This window comes from Oryzias latipes, chromosome 5 (genome assembly GCF_053564925.1).
Source record: "Oryzias latipes strain Hd-rR chromosome 5, Olatipes_Hd-rR_3.1".
NCBI lineage: Eukaryota > Metazoa > Chordata > Actinopteri > Beloniformes > Adrianichthyidae > Oryzias > Oryzias latipes.
In genome coordinates, this window is record NC_136241.1 from 25,447,162 (window position 1) to 25,462,885 (window position 15,724).

The 15,724-nt window shown below is 41.5% G+C and overlaps 1 protein-coding gene across 4 annotated transcripts in view; it reads left to right on the forward strand.

The window, feature by feature from the left end:
- cntn4 (contactin 4) overlaps positions 1 to 15,724 on the forward strand; it is a 277,378-nt gene that overhangs the window by 66,403 nt on the left and 195,251 nt on the right. Inside the window, exon 1 of one of the 4 annotated variants that reach the window (XM_023955100.2) lies at positions 6,204 to 6,625. The exons of 2 other annotated variants lie outside the window; for them this stretch is intronic. The gene's annotated coding sequence lies outside the window, so the exon portion shown is untranslated. Of the gene's footprint in view, positions 1 to 6,203; positions 6,626 to 15,724 lie in introns of those variants that run through there. One more of the 4 variants, XM_023955099.2, reaches the window with a different exon arrangement.

Here is a 15,724-nt window from a genome sequence, read left to right on the forward strand (position 1 = left end):
TCAATCATGTCTGAAAATCTTTGGTGTTGGACCGGACGGAAAAGGAAAGAGGGGAAGAAGAGAGAGGGGGGGTAGGGGGTGATAATAGGAGGGGAAGGGGGATAAGACCATGAAGCAGCATAAAGCAACAAGTTTACTGGTTGTTAATCATTATGGTAAGGTTCAAATGTAGAAAGAAAAAAAAAGGGGCGGAGCCTGTCCACACACACACTCAAATGTTATAAACACACCTGCTAGCTGCAAAAATGTCCACCTGTCGACATGTACACAAAACAGATAGTGTTCACACGCATACTTATGCCTTAAAACCAACTAGTGTGAAATATTTCAGTCATTCAGTCATGCAAACTGTTAGTGCATAGGTGAGCTAACACCAGTGCTCAGGTGAGTGTTTATGTTCTTCTAAAATGGATGGTGGAACGTGAAAAGAAGGAGGGAGAGTGCCCAGCCATCCCCACCCCAAGACCCCCACCGCAGCAGCAGCGGCAGCCGGAATCCCCCCAACGCCACACGGGAACCGGCAGGGAACAACCGCCGCCCGGGCGACCAAGCCCGCCACCCAGGCCAGGGCCAGCAGGGCCGCCGCAAGGCCCCCAGAGCCAGAGGCCAGGGACGCACGGAGGGAAAGAGAGCACCGCCCCAGCCCAACCGCGCCGGGAGAACCCAACGCAGGGCCCCACCGGAGAAGGACGCCCACAGCCCCAAACGAGCACCCCACCACCACCCAGGAGTTCCGGGCATTCCCCCGCCCCAACCCCAGGTACGAGCCAGGACCCCCCAAGGGAGACCCGCTCCGCACTCCAGGCAGCCACCCGCCCGGCCCACGGTTGGTCCAGGGAGGAGCGAGGCAGGGGCCCGCCGCCCCCGCCCAGGGGGGGGAACCCCGGGGAAAAAAGAGGGCACAAAGGGGTGTTGTAAATATGGCCCGACCAGGCTCGGCCACAGTTGGGAATTTGGCGGGGCCCAGCACTCAGGAGCAAGGACCAGAACCCACCCCCCAGGGACCAGACACCCCCGGCCCAGATGTAATGTGAACCCCCCCACCGCGCGGAGAGAGCACCGCCGGGCCCAGGAAGCCGGCACCCCGGGGACACGGCCGCCGCTGCAAAGGGGCCCGTACCCCCCACCAGGGAAGAGGCAGGGGACAGACGGACCCAGGTCCCACCTTCCTTGCAAAATGTGTGTGCGTGTATGTGTGTTTGAAAGGGTGTGTGTGTGCATGTGTGTGTGTTTATGTTGGGATGTATATATTGAGGGGGGAGGGGTGTGTGTATTAAGGGGGGTGCGGTTAAAATTGGCGGGTAGGGCACTAAGGGGACATATCCTGATTACTCACAGTGACGTCCCCTCACCCTCCCCACCAAGGGGCCCTAAATGTCTAAGGTGCGGTTAAAATTGGCGGGTAGGGTGCTAGGAGGACATCCGCTGCTTGCTGGCAGTGATGTCCAAGCACCCCCCCTACCAAGGGCCCTACATGTCTAAGGTGCAAATAAAACCGAAAGAGGGGGGGCCCACTCCATACGGCAACCACAGGAGGGGGGCCACTGCCTAGTAAACCCCCCCCCCCAAGGCTCATCGCAGGCTAAGCCCCCCACCCCCTCACCCTATTATGAGGTTATATGAGGAAGGGGGTAAATTGGGGACAGATGATAGACTGTCCCCCGGTGGTCAAACAGCTGTCCCCCCCCCCCCCCCCCCCCCAGCAAGGGGGCCAGGCCCACCCAGCCCCGGGGCCCCACCCCCGGAGGCGCAGACACCCCAGGCCCAGCACCACCACCCCCACACAGAGAGAGAGGAGCCAGAAAGCGCCCTTCCCCCCCGGAGCAAGCCCAGGCCCCCACCCCCAAACGCCGGCCCTAGAAGAGCTCTGGTCAGGCCTCGACGGGACCGAGGCAGCCAACCGGCCGGGGAAACCGCCGATGTCCTCAGCGGAGACCCCGACCCGTCAACCCCCCCCTGCCCCGTACCAATAGTGCCCCCCCCCCTCCCCCAGAATGCCCCCCCCACAGGACAGGGCCGACAAGACCCCCACCCCACCCCACCCCCAGACCCCGCAGCCCCCCCACCCCCAGACCCCGCAGCCGATATTGTTTTTTTTTTAACAGAGAGAAGAGACTTATTAGAATTTATTACTTTTAACAACAAATAAATGTTTATTCAACTTATTTAGATAATCATTTTGAGATTCTCTTTTAATAGTTAAACAGTTTCTTTTTCCAAATGTTCTTAATGATCTGTAAGCAGTTTAGCAAATCATTTTTGCATAATACCTTTTTTGAAAAACCACCTTTGTTTTACTTTTTTTTTTTTTTGAAATTAGTCCACTTTATGAAACATTTTAGTTTTGGGTTGTGGTTTTCAGATTGTACTGTCCATCAATTTTTGGCCAGCTCTGTGTTTTTGTAAACCGTTTGGGTCAGTAACGAGACCTCGTCTCTATTTTTCTACTTCCTGTGAGTCAAACTGCAGGTTTTTCTGCCACACTCAACATGACAGGTTTAAAAAACACTTGGACTGCTTCGTTCAATTACTTTTTGGTTTTTGTGTGAATTGTGGCATGAATTAAACACAAAATATTAATGTCAAATCAGAAATCATATCGGCTTGTTTTGCTTGTGTGTGGTCTGCGGGCAGCATGAAAACGAGGTCTTTTTTTTTGTTTTTGTTTTTTTCTGGGGTTAATTTACACATTTCACACCAGAGCACTTTCAAATAGGAGAGAAAAAACAAAATCTACCTCCTGCCTGAGCCCTTTCTCTGCTCCCTTGGTGGTTTCACCTGCTGGAACAGATGACCCTGAGGATGGAATGGACCAGATTCCCCTCACTTGATCTGCTTGCTTTATTCCTTTATTCCGGTTCCTGTTCAGGAAGTCTGTGATACAAAACAAGTTTATGTAAGATGATAAGAAAACACAAAGACCAATTACTAACAGAAAAGACACCTGGAGAAAAAAAAACATTGAATTTTAGCAGGAAATAGATTAGGACGATAATCTGACCATCATTATAGGTGTGTCTGAGGTTTTCCAGAAATTGACTGTTTATGAAAACTGGACCGAGTCAGTGTGACATCACCCATAGTAAATGATTCAAATGAAACTCAAAACTATATGAAGTCAATTCAGATGCCATTTTCCCCAAATAAGGACGGATTCATAGTGGAACTAGAAATCGTCAGTAAGCAGCAGTGATTAGTCCATGTCAGTCTGAGTCAAAAGCAACCACTCACACCAATCAGGAGTGAGCCGGTCGGAAGGCCACACCTCTACCACTTGAACACAGGCTTGGGTGAATTTGTCAAAAAATTTGAATGTTCAACGTGAGACCACATTCTTTTATTGAAGTATCTAATTGGACAGTTTATAACTTCAACAACTTGCACTATAGAAAAAAAAGGGATTAGCAGAACAAGAATCCAAAGTCAAGTTGATAGAAGTGAGCTTATTGGAAGCCAAAAATTCAAGAGAGAAGAAAGAAACGATCCTGATGTGAGTTCCTGCTACAAATCCAGATACTGAAAAAGTTTGAATCCTAAATCCAGATGGTAAATCTGTCATTTTCATTTAAAAAGAGGCAGCAGAGGTGGAACGATGAAGGTAATGACAGGCCTCTGTGTTCATTCAGATGGTGGGTGTTAATGTATGTCCTATAGGGGAAAGATCAAGACATTCTAAGCAGATTAAAGATCCGACACAGTAATCTTAATGGAAGTCTTTATAAAGAGCTTAACAAACATTTGAGCCGTTTGTCACTTAGAAAAGAAATCCACCAAAGGAAGAAGGTTATCTGTGAATGTTTGAGGAATGTTTGGCTCTTTCTGAGGAATTCAGACGCGGGGTCACATTAAAGCAACACTCAACGAAGAGCTTCCTCAATTAAAAAACAAAAACAAAAAACGCTACTGCAAAGTTTTCTAACTTATCTCAAAAGTATGGCCAAACTGATATTCCCATGTTACCTTCAAATTCACAGTAACTGTTATATTTATGGAGTAAACTGCAACTGAAATGCCGTTAAAATTAGTATTTTCATAATAACAAGAATATATTCCTAAAATCAGGAACTTTTATGACATTTTGTTTTTTAAATTAAGCTGTTTTTTTTAAGATCACAGTGCAGTTGTCTTCAATTTAAAAAAAAAATTGATACACTGTAAATAATGTATCGTTAAATTATTTTATTCTAGTGGAAGCAGCAACAAAGACATGTAAACTATAGCATTTTTCAAATGTCTTGGCCAACATTTCTTTTAGACTAGAATTCGTACGTATTTTACAAGCAACATTTTCACAAACAATTTTAGATTTTCCTTTAGTACTTTGGTGCAAGCTTTTACCGAATGACATTTCCCTGTAAAAAATACTTCAATAGCTTTGCAGTAAAATTGTCAATTTTTTCTCGGAGCAGATTATATTTTCACAATCAACTTTTATTTTTAAAAGATTTGCCTGTTTAATGGCAATAAAGCTTTGTCACTTTCTGTTATTGTTTTGTTTATTAATGCTTTTAATGTATGCAACTATTTTCAATTGATTTTCAGAAACAGACAGACAGGCAGGTTGATCTCCGAGTAAAGTTGTTTTTTTGTAGCAGAAAAATTTAAAATAAGTTATTGTTGAACTCAATAACATTTTTTAGGAGTTTGTCTTTAAATATAAAAAAAGTTTAAGGTAAACGTAAGCTTCAAACTGTAACAAATTTAAAGTATTTGACTGGCAGGATCTAAACAGAGAGAGCTATACATCTTTACCTATGTTTTCATGCTTAACTGTTAACAAAATTTCGTATAAAAAAAAGTCCTGTAAATACTTTTACTAACTCCAAAAAACACAGTAAATACTTAAGCTAATAAAATACGTGGGCCAACTCCAGTAGAAGCTTTAGCTTACTATAATACATACTTTAGTCAAATCCAGTAAATACTTTAGCTAACCACGATAAATAATTTAGCCAACTACGATAAATTTATTTAGCTAACTACGATAAATACTTTAGCCAACTCCAGTAAATACTTTAGCTAACTATGATAAATACATTGGACAAATCTAGTAAATACTTTAGCTAACTGATAAATATGTTAAGCAACTATAGCTAACTATGATTAAAAAAAAACACTTTAGCCAACTCGTGTGAATACCTTAGCAAACTACTAAATACTTTAGCCAACTCTAGTAAATACTTAATACATTAGCTAACTATAGCAAAGTTTTACAGACTATTGGTTAAACAAAACTTGTTGTTAAATTGAGGATAAAATTCTATTAAATACTTAAAATTCACTACAAAACCCAGTAAAGTTTGTAGTGTATTGGCAACATACAGTACATTGTCACTTTTTAGTCGTATTTTTTAGTTTTATTTTATTTTAGCGGTTTACAGAATTTTTGTGTCTTTGTTATTGTTATTATTTTTGTTGTTGTTGTTGTAAGTTGGGGATTTAATTCTCCTTGTGCTTATGCTGTATAAACCACTTGCTAAAATATACTAAAATAACGTCACCGCCAGATTACCATAAAACATTAAATTTGGTTAATTTGTTTTGCACCAGTGTTTTAATACAAGTATTTGTACAATTCTACAATTTTAAACACCTTTCAAGACTGTATTTCCATAAACCTTAGCAAATTAAAGATTACAATGTTCTCTTTGAAAAATGTTGTAAGCAACAAATGACACGTTAGCCCAAAGCATGAAAGAGTAAATCAGTTTGTAAAAAGCATGCTGTTAAAATTAAAAAATCAAATAGCACCAAATGAACCAAAGTGCACTGTAAAAAGATTATTGGTTAAATTTGTATTTCAAAATTATGTTTTAGTTGTTTGTCTTGCAAGGCGTTTTGCTTCTTATTATATTTATATTTAAACATTTCGTATTTGAGTATCTCAATTGAAAATGACTATTGTGTTGAAAATTGTGCTCATTTTTCAACTATATTTGAAAAATATTTTTTTCTTTTATGGTTTTATTGCAAAATTTTGAAGGAAAAAGAATTTTTATTTCCAAGAGAATTGTTGATTATAGCATAAGAACCAATCCAACAGGTCCATCAACATCAGATACTGGACATCCCAGCATGAGTAAGAAGAAGCATGAGGAGGAGGAGGAAGGGGAGGAAAAGTGCTGGTAAAAGGAGAAGGGAGGGAGTCTGCTGCGCTCGGATGGCCAAAGCCGTCAGGAGGCAGCTCTGGAGAAGAGACGGACAAGACAGCGCTCCTGTTCCCTCTTTTCCCTTTCTCCTCGGAGCGCGCGCGCGTGCGTCCCGCTCCAGCAGCAGCTCGGGCAGGGAGGGAGGGAGGGAGGAGGAGTTGACGCATCGGAGCGAGTGAGCGCACCGACGCTTCACTTTCCCGGTGTGAGAGCTGCGAGGCGCCACGCCGTCAGCAACACGAGTGGAAGGCGCGGACTAAAGGCTGCCATGGAGCCGCGAGGGCTCCGCTCGTGAGGCGCAAGGAAGGACGCGGCGGTTTTTACGCACAGAGTGCGGGAGGAGAAACGCAGCGCGTGCGCACGGGAGCGTGGCCGCGACCTCACAGTCACAGTGATGTTTTGTGCGCACAGTTTGGTTTGGAGACGAACCACGGATTAATCTGATCCCGTGAGAGCGCGGCCGCTGCGCAGGACAGGTGAGTCTGCCTTCATCTTCATCCATCGTGGCATCCTCGTGCGGAATAACTTCTGTCCTCTGAGCTCAGTCCAACTTTCCCAGATTACGTTTTCGAGGCGGATCTCAATCTGTGCGTCAATTGATCCCGTTTGGATTGCGACTATCATAGATCCCGCGAGCGCGTGCCCCGGTCGGGCAGATGTTTGCTAATCCTCCGACCCTCCCCTGAAATAATCCCCGCGGATTTGGTCAAAACTAATGACCTCCCGCGAGAATACCCGTTTGAGACCCGAGATTAGAACGGAATCTTGAGCGGTTCGGACGGGGAGAGACGCGGGACCTCGGGCGGGATGGAGTCGGGGTTTCTGCGGCTGATGCTGTGGATCCGCGCGCCTGTCAGTCAAGTCCGCGTCGATGCTTCCCAGCATCTGTGCGCTTCAGCAGCTGACAGTCCACACATTCCCAGAATGTTTGGAAACTTTTCATTTTGCTTTTTTTTTTGCTACCACTAAACGGAAGCTTCGTGACCCACAATATTCATAGTTTGTTACAGCTTCATATTTTCATTTAAACTCACTGTTTGCGCGTGCGCAGTCCCTCTTTCAGAAAACAATAGTTTTCTCGTGAACAAAACTTTGCTTCAACTCTACCCTGTTAAAGTTTACAAGTGACATGTAAAAGATACTTTTTTATTTCTGAAGACACTCAGATAAAAAAAAAAAAGTTTTTTTTTTTGACACGATGGAAGACATTTATTAGGAAACTTAATTTTAAATTTGGATTTCTGAGTATGTATTTATTTAAATTGTTATGGATACTCCAGAAAGAAGAATTAGCTAAATACTATAAATACTCCAGAATTACAGGTAACTATTTTACTGTAACAACAGGTTGGCTCAAGTCTACCTGGGGAAAATTTAGAAAAACTTTCCACCTTGGATTTGAATGCATCAAACCTTCTGTCTTACTTCCATTCCGAAATAAAAAGCAATATCATCAGCGTACAGCATATCACCTGAGAGCAAAGCAAAGCCTCCTTTAAGGGGAAAATTTAGTTTTTCGTGTTTTTAACGTGGCATTTTGGCATTTTTCTGGTGATGGAGGACAGATGGGAAGAAAATTATGCTTAAAATTACATTTATCAGTATTTCTGCATTCAGTCTTATTCTTTCATTAGGAGCAGGCCAAAACAAATCATGCATCTAAACAGATATATTTAATTTTTCAACATGCTTATCAGTCAATTTTTTGTGTTTTATTAACATTGCAGTGTCATGTGAAGATTTTTTTTGTTTTTTTTCTCTCCCAGAATGCATTGCATTTTATCTGATAGTACTGCATTAGATTTAAGATTCAAAGACTTTATTGTAATTACAGGGGCAATTAACACCGAATAGTTTTGAAATGGAGATTAAAAAAAATGAAAATGTGGATAAAGTTTTGCGTGCAGATGCAGTCTTTTTTTCCAAATAGGAATAGTTAGTAGCTGCTTGTGAGTCTGGACGTGTCTGTTCTGATCGACCAATGGTGGTGTCCCAAGCAGTTTCAACAGGTTGTGGTCAGGGTAGATGGGTGTGGTCACAAAGGATTTCAGTAATTGCCTTTTTAAAATTAACAGGTAATAAATTTGTTGATTTAACTATGAATTTCACATAAATGGTTTCAAATGTCGAAATTCTGTGTCAAATCTTTGTTTTAGTGGCATCAGCTTTGTCAACAAACATAATTTTTATAGTGTCATTACTTTATTTTAAAGTTTATTTTTCTGTACCTCTTTCCTATTGAGCTCAGCATCTTTTGCAAAAACGTTTTACAGTTAATGTATTTTGAATACTTTTTTAATACTTCGATTTAGATTTTTACTTATTGCAACCAATGCAGAAAGTGGAATCAATGGAGAAGTGTACATTTTTGTTTTTACCCAGAATGCAATGCAGTTTACGGCAGATTTTACAACAGACGTTGACAGTGCACTGTAAAAAATTCTTCGTAAACTCTGGTTCATCAAAGTAGATCTTTCTTTCTTTCTTTTTTCTTTTTGCAGCAAAATTAAGATTTTAATTCTTCAAATTGTGACTTTACTTAATTATTAATTTTTTTCAAAAATGTTTATAATAAAGTGCACGAAATATTTCACAATATAGTAGATAATAGTAACAACAACATAATAAGCAGATGTTTTAAAGGGAGCAGGCAGAAGCTTAGCTTATTAATTGATGAAGTGAGGTTTGGCAAAAATACGTCAACAATTAAAAAAATAAAAATAACTTCAGGTTAGTAGTACTTTGCCTATAAATCTGGTAATAACACGTAATAAACAGATTGTAAACTAAGATTTTCTCAACGTTTATGCTTTAACTTTGAATAAAATCATTCTCTTTATTTATTTTTTACTTTTTAAGTGGCAGGCTTTAAGGTCATGTTTAGGATCTTTTCTGCTGAAATGACATTTTTGCTCCTCAAGTTGAGAAAAAAGCTACACAATTGTTCTTTTTTTTAATGTTGTTTATCTGAAAGACAAAAGCGTAAATTACACTTTTGCAGTGTCATTTACGTGAACTTGACTGTAAATGGGCATTTTTACATCTCAGTCTGGAGTGAAAACTCGCCTTGAAAGCATAAAAAAAAGATAAAAAAGAAAAATCTTATTGTGAAAAGAATGTATTTACGATGCTGAAAGTGGCTTTTTACGGGACTTAAATAAAAATAATCAAAGCCTCTGCAGACAAAGCCAGCCAACGTGTCCCTCTATGTACAGATGTTGGTGAAAACAGCTGTGTTTCATGGCTGCTGGGAGCAAACACGCCATGTCAGGAGTGACAGCCCCGCTGCACTGGCATTAAAAATACACCCCAGGACAGGCGCATTTAGAGGAGCCGCATAAAAATTTCATTGCGCGGATTCCTCAGGAAGGAGCCTTTCGAAGAAGAGAGTCATGGAGGTCATTTTTATTTCATGCCTCTTCAGGAAAACTCGCCGGCAGGAACAGGCGCCGTGTACCGCCATGATCTTTGTTTCAGTCCTTACACATGTTAAATGCTGCAGAGCCGAGACAGCACTTGTTGCGTCATCGCTGATTTACAGCGTAGTCCTTTTTCTTTTTGTGCTACATCAATCACTCTTATACCATGGTCCGGGTGAACTCTCGATTCTGATTGGCTGCTGGATGTGGATTAAAAAGTGATAATGCACACCTAAAAAATAAGTTCCGGTCACCTTGCTTACATGTTCTGTATCACTGCGCTGGCTTCTTTGAAACAAACTTTAGCTTCGTCATCTGGACAATATATCGTGATACAATGTATCATTCCTTGGCGCTGAAGTAGAGCTTGGAGATCAAAGCGGCGCGCTGTCACAGCGCCACGTCACAAAAAGTTAGCTATTTATGAAAAAGCGATCCAAGCCAAATTAATAACAAGAATAAAGAACTTAAAACTGGTTGAATATTTAGTTCTTTTGTAAGTGACCATGGTATAATTGTGTTTTTGGCCTTCGGAGTGTGCATTATCAGAAATAGCGCACGCCATGGAAGCCTGAACCATCCGACACTTTGTCTGCCATTAACCCTTCCTTATAGATGAGCTGCTTACCCATCTCAAAAAACGATGACATCACAGCGAGAGAAACCATCAAAACGAGGAATGGGGCTGAATTTCTAATGGAGATATCCACAGGAAGATTTGAAATTATTATGATGTGCTCACAGGACCAACAGCTTAGCGTCTATTTGTGGCAAAGTCTGAAATTTGTCCATTTTGACATTTTCCTACAATATGGGAAAAGAAAGCTTTTGTTCAAACGATCTTGATGAAATTTTCACACAAAAGTTTTTAAGTCTACAGCCATAATCAAAGTTTTCTTGACTTTTGACCATCTTGGATTTTTTCAAAAAGTACCTTCTATGAATTTAGAGTCCTTCTCGGAATTTCAATCTTTCACCTCGTAACTCCTCAAGCATCATCGGAACGCTACTTTGAAAAAAAGGTTGGAATTAGAAGTTGTACATATTGAACAGGATCAGCGTGGCGAGCTCGTAAAAGTTGCTACCACATTTTTTGCGAAATATTGTGAACCCTGGATAGATGAATCGTTGGCTCGAGCTGAACGAAACAATATAACATATGATGTAAACGTAGTAGGATTGTAGGCGGGATAAGTAAAAAACGTCCACTGTCAAGGAAATCCAAAGATTTACTGTAGCAAATTCTTCTAAACGGCTGGGGATGGGAGGGGCTGTAAGCTAGTGGGAGAACACGTTAGCCGCTACATCTGTTATGGGTGACAGGAAAGGGGGCGGGGTTGCATCAAGCCAACTGTGTTTTTTTGTTTAAAGGGGTGAGTTTAAGGCTGATTTGAAATGATCCATGAGATCTTCTCCAACAGAGCATTGGGCCTGATGAGACAAAAGTAGAAAAAACTTGGTGAAGATTCTTGATCTGGTTTTCATCTGGAATGTGTGATGAGGTTGATCAGTCAGGAAACTGTGCAAAAGGAGGATCTGCTTTTAACTCAATAACATTTTTATGTAAAAAAAAACACATTTAAAGCAGAAAGTATTCGTTTAAAAATGTTAAATTTATTTATTTTTTGGTTACATTTCTTTAATATTCATGAAGCTAAATGGTTAAATCCTGCAGTTTGGATTAAAGATTGGTTGCATAACTTACTGAAAGCAAGCGCTTGAAGTGATTTTCTATGAGAGTCTTGTCAATGCCGCTGGGTCCTGAATGTACAGAGTCTGTGTCACTTTCATAATGACAGGCAGATCGTAAACGGGTGAGACGGCTTCATTTCCCTCCTCTATTGGCTCTGGAAATGCCGTTTGTGATCTGACACTGTTTTAAAATGACTTTTCCTGCTTTGGCGATGCTTTATGATGCTCTGGCACTTGGTTTTGATTCGCAGCCGCTGCTTTCCTTTGGGAAGCAAGTCAACGGCGTCTTACTAATTCAAACAGTGTAGCTTGGCCGTTCTCTTTGGGAATGGCTTTAATTGAGTGCTTAATAAGAGCAGAGCATCGCAGCAACCAACCTTGAGGTTGGGGGGGGGGGGGGGGGCTTTGGGACTGCTGTATGATCTTGCAAATGTGAAGCCTGGAAACATCTTCATCTGTCTGTCATTGAAGAGAATAATGTTTAGAGGTGGGCTGAGCTCCTCTGGGGTGTGGCTGCTGGGAAACATGAGAGTTTCCTGCTGATATGAAAAGAAACAGCAAAGATGTGTGGAAATCATTGACTGTATATGAGAACTGGACTGAGTGACACCCACCCCTCCCCCAGCTCCAGCGTTCCAAACAGGAAGTACCCGCTGGGTTAAAGTAGCCAAAATCCCATAGACGTCTAAAAAAACGGCTGTTACTCAGTCATTCTATTTATCAGAATAACCATTCTTCCTCTGATACCTTTTTTGCCAATTCCAATTTCTATTGGTGATATTTCCTCTGTAGTTATTCAGGTTTTAAACTGACCAATCAGATGTCTTTAATAAAAGTAGGTGGTCTCAGGTTAAACGTTTGACAGATTCTCTTGAGCCCGCTTTCAAGTGGTAGGGGTGTGGACTTCCAACAAGCTCACTCCTTATGGGCGAGACCGACTTGGAGCAATCGCTGCTTACTGACGTCGTCTGGTTCCAACATGGCGGCGTCCGTACTGAGAATAAATGACCACTGAATTGAGTTCCTTTCATTGGAGCTGGAAGTCAGGCATTTTCTTTGGATGACATCAAACTCACTCTGTCCAGTTCTCATTAGCCTCGTTTCCACTGAGCGGTACAGTACGGTTTGGAATTGTCTAGGCAATTCAAGTGAGCATTTCCACTCGCCCAAAAAAACAAACATCCGCAAAGTCAGTCGATGCTAAAACGAAAGTGTTTTTGCCAATCACTGCTAGCTCCATGGAGAAAGTCTGTGGCTGGATCTGAATTCCCACCCTAGCCCCTAACTACTGAAAAACTATATAGTGCAGCATATAGTGAGTAGTGAAGGAATTCGGACACAACTTGTGTGTGTTAGTCTGGGGGCGGTGCAGACATTTCCTGGTAGAGGCTGTTCCTCACTTTGTGACATCACAAAGAACCCGTTTGTTTTCGTGGATTGGGAGGGGCTGGAGCCGAAAGAGCAGGTTTTTAGAGAATTGTTCAAAATACCGCTTTGGGTTTGTTTTTTTGTGAGGAATTAACATTATAATACACTTAAAAGCTTAAAAAGTTGATTTTGCATGACAAAGGCCCTTTAAAGTTTGGCATCTCAGCATAATGTAAAGTTTAGTGAAGTGTTGCACTAGAATTATGTTAACTTAGTTGTGGTAAATTAAAGACTTGTTATTTTGATATCCCCGACGTTAAGTGGTTAACATTTCTTCCAAGTATTTACATAGAAGGGGCTTCCTCTTTCTTAGCTGAAGGGAACAGTCGCTGCTTTTCAGCCAGTTGCCATGTGGCTGTCGTTCAGGAGTCGGCCTGTTCCCTCCACCGCAGCCTCCTGATGTACATCTTTGTTTGGTCTTGCAAGCAGAAACCTGAAGCTTCAAAGTGCAAATGAAGCTCCACGCAGGCTCCATGCGATCATCAGCCGAATTCACACCACGTTCATGCTGCCGAACAGGTGTTCCAGCAGTTCCAGGGAAAAAACCTATCACTTCCTCTGTGCTGGTGCTTATTGCTGATGTGATCTCAGTCCTGGTGGCTGTTCTCGGGCTTCAGGAGGGTTCCTGGTGATCCTGCTAATTGCAGGTTTGTTAGGTTTTAGTCATGATGTAACGCTGGAAAGACAATGAGAGAGCTTGGAAGGTGTCTGTGTGAAGCAGCTTTGCGCTGATAGCTGCTTTTCTCCGCGTCCAAATCCATAGGAATTACATTGATTCCTTAAACACTCTACTACAAAGCTGCTTAAAAATCTGCTGCAAAACAGTTGAAGAGTGGCGTTAATTCAAAAAACATCAACACCGGAACTAAGGGGTTAAAGAAACCTAAGTTAGAAAACTAAAGTTGTGCCGTTTCATATGTCTAAAAATCTTTCAGGATTAAGTCATTTTGCTCGGTAGGTTGAATCTTTTTAAGATTGAAGTTATTTTTACAGATAAAGATTTTCCATTCAAGTTCAGTTTAATGACATTAAGAGTGACATGTTGTGACTAAAACGGAATAAATTGACAGTGGCATAAACATGCTAAGAACAGATGTAAAAATAGTTAGGTCAAGAAAAAGGTCGACATTATTATTATTATTTTTGATTGATTTAAAATGAAGCTGACACTTATTAAAGAAAAGAAAAAGTAAAAAAAAAAGATAGACTGAAACCACACCAGAAAAATGTAGTGACTACACTAACTCTTAACCTTGTTAGTGAGACATAAAAAAAAATCACAGTCCGACACCGCTATATGTTAGCTATGTTAACCATATTTAAAAAAACAACCAAGTAAGGCTCCACAAAATGAGGAAAACCTACGGTTTGCCATATTAGTGATCAATGTTGCGGTGACGATATAACTTGCGATACATAAACAAATAGCAAAACAACCAAAAATATCACTTCCATTTTACTCTAACAATTGAATTTAAATAAGCGTCAACATTACTTAAATTAAACTCCAAATGACCCTATAGTCTACATAGGAGGAGAGCATCTAACATAAAAGGGCTTCATCCGACTGGCCAAAAGCAAAACTGGATTTATTTCATTTGTTAAATGATTCAAGCTGCCGTAAGATTGTTTTAGCACATTTAAAGTTTACCATTTCTTGCCATTTTCGCCCTCTTTTGTGATATGCATATTGCACAGCTGGATATCGCGAAAACGATAATTTTGCGATTTTTATTGTGCAGGCCTACAACCAATCTTGTCGTAAAAAACTCAATAAAAAAAAAACAGACTAGCTTTTTGACAAACCGGCATACACCTTGGATTATAAGGCACACTGTCGTATTTTAAAAACACTTTAGAGCTCGTTATGGTGCGGAAAATACAGTGATAACATTTGTGTTACAGCTTTGTCAATTCGAGCCTCTGAGCTGGATTGTGCAAAGAACGACACAAATATTGTTCACAAAGCCCAAACCTCTGGTCGGATTCCCTTCTCCATGTCTGTCTGGACCTCCACATCTCTAAACATGTCTGCTAAAACGGGCATGCTTCCATCTTGTAAGTGAGCAGAAACACTAGCACTCTCACATCTTGCTGTTTTTAGTCTCTTGCGTTTGGTTCTGTCTTCAAAGCAGGTGAGCGTTGAAGTGTTTCTGGTTTGTTTGAACTTATGTAGCCTCAGTTTCACTCGCAGTCATGTGAGTGCCGGGATTGCAGCACCCGCTGTGGTGCCCCAGTACACGAGACATGTAATGAAGCATGAGTGTCATGTAGAGGTGGCTATATCCTCTATACGTGTTCTGGACTTCAGGGTCTTTTTTTATGAACCTGTTATTATCTGGCTCTCTGCTCTCTGATCACTGGGCAGCAAATCTCCTAAGAAGCGTGCAGTGCATTAACCAGACCGGTTCTCCTCTCCCAGGATAATTTGATTCAGGAGGTGATTCTGCTCCATCTGTGCACATACATCACTTTCCCATTGGAACAAGAATTTGTAGTAGATTGATTTCTGGGCTGCTATCTAGATCACCAAATTCCAGAGCATCGTAGAGAGTGCAGTCTTTTCTAACAAGCTCATACTGAAGGTTTTTAGGTTTTCTTTTCTTGTTGTTTAAAGCTAAAGGCCGTGTCACGCAGCCATATTTTGCGCATGTTGAAGATACGGATGAAGATTTGATACGTGAATGTACACGGAAAAAGGGAGAAATGAAGCTCTCTGCGTGCTGTACTTGGGCTAATCTGAAGGTCACATGACCTTTGGAACTCTGTAGCGACTGACTGCAGAAAGTCGGCGACCTCTTTGCACTATGTGCTTCAGCATCCGAAGACCCGTCAGTTTATGTGGTCTCTTCCATTTTGTTCTGATAGAAATGGCCGTTGACTGTGGAATCTATAGGAGGGAGGACATTTAGCGACTGGATTTGTTGCACAGGTGACATCCTATGACCGTTCCACAATGGAATTCACAGAGTTTGTAAAAAAAGTTTGAAGGTCTGAGTACTTGATTTTCTGCACCTGTGGCCAAGTGTTTAGCAC